Source organism: Schistocerca piceifrons, chromosome 3 (assembly GCF_021461385.2).
Source record: "Schistocerca piceifrons isolate TAMUIC-IGC-003096 chromosome 3, iqSchPice1.1, whole genome shotgun sequence".
Classification (NCBI taxonomy): domain Eukaryota; kingdom Metazoa; phylum Arthropoda; class Insecta; order Orthoptera; family Acrididae; genus Schistocerca; species Schistocerca piceifrons.
In genome coordinates, this window is record NC_060140.1 from 180,610,459 (window position 1) to 180,617,107 (window position 6,649).

Here is a 6,649-nt window from a genome sequence, read left to right on the forward strand (position 1 = left end):
TTCCTGCTCTCCATTGATAATGGAATGAGAAGAAAGACTTTATCAATAGTACAGGTGGAAGTACCAACCCCCATAGACATCAAATTGGTTGACAGAGTTTACATGTAGATGTGGAACCATGTTGATAAATTATGGGATTGAATATTGAAAACACGGAGACAGGTTTCGCAGGTAGTGGAAAGTGCTTGCAAAGCTGGTTAAAATGGCTCTGAGCACTATGGGACTTAACATCGGAGGTCATCAGTCCCCTAGAACTTAGAACTACTTCAACCTAACTAACCTAAGGACATGACACACATCCATGCCCGAGGCAGGATTCGAACCTGCGACCGTAGCGATCGCGCGGTTCCAGACTGTAGCGCCTAGAACCGCTCGGCCACTCCGGCCGGCAGAAAGCCCTTACAGGTTGGGCTTATCTAAAATTACCATAGTCTTCAAAATCAGAAAACATTCGGAAAAATAGAGAGAAGGATAGAGGAAATCTCAGCAGTTACCACAAATGAACATTAGAGTTCTCCCACAAATTGAAATGTCATTATTTTTCTGCCACTTTAGAAAATTCAGTTTAGTTTCTTTGTATGTCCCGTTGATGACATTCTCTGCAACTCGCTATGACGTGGAACATGTCAGTAGAGTTACAAATAAGACAACTTTTCTTTGCGAAAAACAGACTGCTTGCTAGTCATTTACGTAACTGGATTCTTTAAAAACGTAATCTATGACAAAATTTTATTAATACAACCGACTCGCGTGCATACTGTCTGCTGATAAATTCAGTTATGTAAGATAACGCGTGTAAAGCAAACAAGTAATCAATTTGTTTTCGAAACTTTCACTACATGCCAGTTCAAGTGAGATCGTCAAATAATTTTCAGCCAGCATAATTTGCTCCAGCTGGTGCAAGAGTAATGCTACGTTGAGGAAAGTGTAAGTGGTTTCTGTCCTTAGTGATATGTTTATCAATACTAATATTATTTTCAAACTGTCCTCGGCTCTTCCCAGCAAAATATATTGTGAGAATTTTGTTATTACGCCGATCTTTTTAAATACTTACCCTCATGAAGTTAGAGGTGGGACACCACATATCCTTACATCACGTTTTTATGCAATGAACACTTGTGATTATCAATATGACATCAACGATAAAAAGAATGGAAAAGTATTTTAATTCTTTAACGACTTCATCAGCAGAACTAGTAAAATAAAAGAAGCGCAAATGCTTCTGAATTCAAGAGTTTGAGAAGGTCTACAAAGGTTTGTTTTCGTACCATAAGCTTCGTTAGGAATTTTCGAAAACCAGCACTAGTGAGCCAAAACATTGTGCCCACCTGATTAATAGCGTGTGGGTTTCCTGAGTTACGAGTCACCAGAAGTGTGCGCACAGATCTCGAAGTTCACGTAAATGACCGGCCAGTGGTTTGTGTGCATGGAGCTGGTGCTCGAAAACGTTACATATGTGTTCTGCCGGGAACATATCAACCGAATTTGGTGGCCAAGATCACAACATGAGTCCACTCGAACATACCTCGGACCACTGTAGCATGATTATGGGCTGATGGCTTTCTAGATGATGCCATCGCCGCTGGGGAAGACATTAAACATGAAGATATGTGTAGGTCTTTAGTCCACAGCTGTCATGGTACATTCAGTTACTGCTCCCACCGACATCGTCCATGGTGCGGTGCGTGTTCCGAGGAATGGTTCGCCAGGATGACGGCGTATCTGGACGTGACCAATGACCTGATGTAGTAAGAAACCTGGTTCCTCTTACGAGGTGACACGTTTCAATTAATCAACTATCCAGTGAACCAATCTCGGTGTTCCTGTGCCCACTGAAGTCGTCAATAACAATGTCTTTGGGTTCACATTGGAACATGTACAGATCGTCTGCTACGGAACCCTGTGTTCAACGGTGTGTGTCGAACGGTGTGGTGCAAAACACGTGTTCCTGCAGCAGAGTTGTACTCTGTCGTCCACCTGTCACAAATCATCCCCCATCCTGCTTCACCAAGTGCACCAGTCTCCGACCTACACGGTCTTTGATGAGGATGAAATGTGGACATCCAGCACCTTGTTGCTTACTTTTTGTTTCACCCACCCTCAACCACCTTCCATAGATGCTCACAACAGCAGCACATGAACAGCCAACCAGCTTCACCGTTTCCCCCACTCATCTCTGTACAGCTTATACAGCATACTTTCCTTAACGCGTCAAGTGCTTGCAACGCCATCAGGAGGCATTCAGTTATGTTGTGGTTAACGGTCACATTTGGTCATAGATGCATTTGAATTCCGCCGTGCTGTATTTTTGCTAGTAATATATTTAAGAATTCACCCAGCCGCCCATTATGTCTCGTCGTACTTCTCTTTCCGTTGTGAACAATTTCACTATATTGCTCATTTAAAATATAATGGATAAAGACGCCATTTGCATCCTGTTGCCGGCCGCGGTGGTCTCGCGGTTCTAGGCGCGCAGTCCGGGACCGCGCGACTGCTACGGTCGCAGGTTCGAATCCTGCCTCGGACATTGATGTGTGTGATGTCCTTAGGTTAGTTAGGTTTAAGTAGTTCTAAGTTCTAGGGGACTGATGACCACAGCTGTTAAGTCCCATAGTGCTCAGAGCCATTTGAACCATTTTTTGCATCCTGTTTTTCAGAACAGACTACACAGATGCATTGATTTTCATAGGCAGGCTGCCATAGTCCCAACTGCGTTGATACCACAAGGAACTGTCATTTCTAGATTTTGGCATAGGACATGATCTTCGGAGGAGAATAAAAACTCGACAAAGAGTAGTTATTGTACAATAGACAATCTCAGGAGTTTTTTTCCCGACAAATTATGCATCTGCGTACCGGTGTATCTGAACCTTTTGCACAATGAATGAATGGCTTATATATTAATCCTACTACATTTTGCGTGATAGCAGCACAAACGCGTCTGCTATGAAACATGCACCTGGTTCAAAAATAAAACCATTCCGGAAGTACAGCGCTTGCGGTGTGGGGTGCCGTGGTGAATAGTTTCCTGCTTTATGATTGCGTGGATTTTTACATTAGCTGGAGTTCCGAGGAGCTCCTAACGTTGAGAGGTCCCTGGAACAACATGTGCGATTTATCTGGTCTGTAACTGGTCCCTACTTACTGTTCAAGTATGAAGGTGCCATTCCCAAAAGGTTCAAATGGTTAAAATGGCTCTGAGCACTATGGGACTTAACATCTGTGGTCATCAGTCCCCTAGAACTTAGAACTACTTAAACCTAACTAACCTAAGGGCATTACACACATCCATGCCCGAGGCAGGATTCGAACCTGCGATCGTAGCAGTCGCGCGGTTCCGGACTGAGCGCCTTAACCGCGAGACCACCGCGGCCGGCCTGCCATTCCCCATCGAGCTGCTCTTGTGCATGAACTTCTCGCAGATGACGGTAACGACCGAATGAGTTCTTCAGTGAAATTTCCGAATACAAATCCTATAGTGAATATCTCGGATCTGTTAGGGAAATGAACCACATCCCACCAACTGTCATGAAAGACTCTTCAGGATCTTCGCATATCTCTTGCCTAAAAGCGATACTGACTGCCAACAAAACTTCTGAGTCATTTCACAGATGGCATGTTATCTTGCTTGTAAGCAGGTGTCATAGCTAGGGTTCACCTTATTCCATTCTAACAGTTTTGCTGGTGTAGACAAGTTCTTTCCGGTTTTGTTACATATTTTAAACGTTCGCCTTGGTTTTAATAACATCTTGGACTGCTTACATTGGATACTACAACATTTTAGACATTCAGCGATTATGCGTTCTCTTGTTCTGTACCGCTTTTGACGTTTTCTCCAGTAAATATACTGCCACTACTTAAGTACTGCCGGCCGCTGTGACCGAGTGGTTCTAGGCGCTTCAGTCCGGATCCGCGCTGCTGTTACGGTCGCAGGTTCGAATCCTGCCTCGGGTATGGATGTGTTTGATGTCCTTAGGTTAGTTAGGTTTAAGTAGTTCTAAGTCTAGGGGACTGATGACCTCAGATGCGTCTGGAAGACGCAATATATACACAAAATTTTGATATGAACATGTCAAGAGGAGAATTTGATGAACAGTTTAAGTTACGCTTTAAAGTAGGACCACGTGAGAAACTGACAATACACCACGTGGTAGAAGTCTCGCCAGGTTTATGGAAATCACTAACTAGAATGGGTCGGTTGTATGTTGGCTACTCTGCGTTGAATATAAAAGATTACCTGGCTGTGCCGAGATGCACAAAATGCCAGGACATTAATCATACGAATAAATATTGTACGCAACCCGATGTCATATGCGGCCATTGTGGCCTCTCTGGACATATCAAGAAAGGCTGTCCTAATAAGGACAAAGCTGCAGTATGTGTACCATGCAGAAGACGAGGCCGTAAGTGTGGTGGACCTAAAGATTGTCCAACCCACCGAATGTTCTTAGATAGACTTATCCAAAGAACAGATTATGGCGATATTTAAAGTGGTACAAGTCAATGCTATGCGCAGCCAGATGGTTGCACATGAGCTAAGGAAAGTTGCGGAACAAGATGGAATCGATATTCTATTGATACAAGAACCGAACTCCTGTGCGGGTCGAGTCTCTGGTTTTCCCGCAACAGCACAGGTGGTCTCCTCGGGTGGGAACCCCATGAGTGCAATTATAGTGTTGAACAAAACTATTAAAACTACGATATTAAATCAGTTCTGTACTGAGCATATTATAGTTGTACAACTTAATTTGTTGTCCTACAGTATGTACGTTGTAAACGTCTACTGCCAGTTCAGACATGACATGAAGATTTATCTTGATCAGCTGAATTGGATTCTAAGAGTTTTAGCCGGGCAGGCTATAATTGTAGCTCTTGATGCTAATGCTAAGTCCCCACTCTGGCACAGTAATGTACAGGACGGTAGGGGTGTGGAGCTTGTTGATTTGATAATGGAAACGCACATGCATGTGCTAAACTTGCCTGGGTACCCCCCGACCTACTCAGGGAGGGCGGGTGCAACATCAAATATTGATGTCACACTAGCAAGCGAGAAGGCAGCACCCCACGTCCATAACTGGCAAGTAAGAGAACATCTAACTGTCAGTGATCATAACTGTATTACATTTGAAATAGCGTCGACCATCGCGGATGTGCCAGGTGAGTGGGTGGAACGGTACAACTATGCTCGGACAGACTGGGACCGACTCGTGCAGGTGTTCAGTCCTCCTGAGTTCGGGGAGGACACAGGTAATATTGATGAAGCTGTGGAGGAGCTTGTGAGCTCCGTGCAAACAGCCATCACACTATCTGTACCTCGAATAGCGAGATACATCTGCAGGGAGTCCACGCCGTGGACCCCTGAATTGACTGTGCTTAAACGATAGGTCAGAAGGGCGCGAAGCAACTATCAAAGGAGCTTTGCCCACGACGAACGACAATACCACCTGCGTATTTATCGTCGTCTGAAGCAGAGATACAAGGATCAGTTAGACATTACAAGGCGCCAATCCTGGGAAAGATTTGTGAACGATCAACTGGGAACAGACCCTTGGGGAGTTCCTTACAAAATCGTTCGAGAAAAAATTAGATCGCCCATGATGCTGTCTACGCTACGTGCTGGGGATGGTGACACGACCAAGAATTGGGAAGAAACAGCAAGATTGCTGTTGGACACATTACTCCCAGATGACATCGAGGACCAGGACTCGCACGAGCAGCGAGAAATACGTCAGGCACTCACGATTCCGTATCTTAACGATACAAACGTGTGCCCTTTCTCAGCAGAGGAGGTAGAAGCAACCATCTACACCTTTGCAAGGAAGAAGGCGCCTGGTCCTGACGGGATCCCTGTGGAGATCTTACAGGGACTCGCACACTTGGTCGCTGCAGCATTAAGTCGTATTTACAACATCTGTTTACAAAGGGGCTATTATCCACTAAAGTGGAAAACTGCGGGAGTAGTAATTATCAGGAAAGGCCCGGATAAAGATCCAACGGAGCCGAAATCCTATCGGCCTATCTGTCTGCTGGATGTAATGGGCAAAGCATTTGAGAAGTTGCTCGCTGACCGTCTCCAGAGTCATCGAACTCTGCATGGTATGAGTGATAGGCAGTTCGGATTCCGAAAGGGTCGCTCCACTCAGGATGCGATCAATGAGGTTCGCCGAATTGTTCACTCTGCGACATCGAAGTATGTTCTGGGCATGATGATAGACATCTCAGGGGCCTTCGACAACCTGTGGTGGCCGGCACTCTTCTCTCGCTTAAGAGAGATTGGGTGCCCGCAGCTGCTGTATGGCTGTCTGGAGGCCTACTGTGATGGAAGGACTGCTAAGATAACGGCTCCTGGAGCCGTCGTATCTAAAAGAATATCCCGTGGTTGTCCCCAGGGATCGGTGTGTGGTCCCATTTTCTGGGCTATTAACATGGAACCTTTGTTGAACGTCCTGCAGGGAGAGACTGCAGTTCTGGGAGTCGTTGCTTATGCGGATGATCTCGCAATTCTAGTAGAAGGTGACACTCGCAATGTGATCGAAGACCGATCACGACTGGCTATTGAACTATTAACCAACTGGTGTAAGAAAACTAAAATGTCTATTGCACCACAAAAATCCCTATATATGCTCTTGAAAGGCAAGTTAAATAGGGA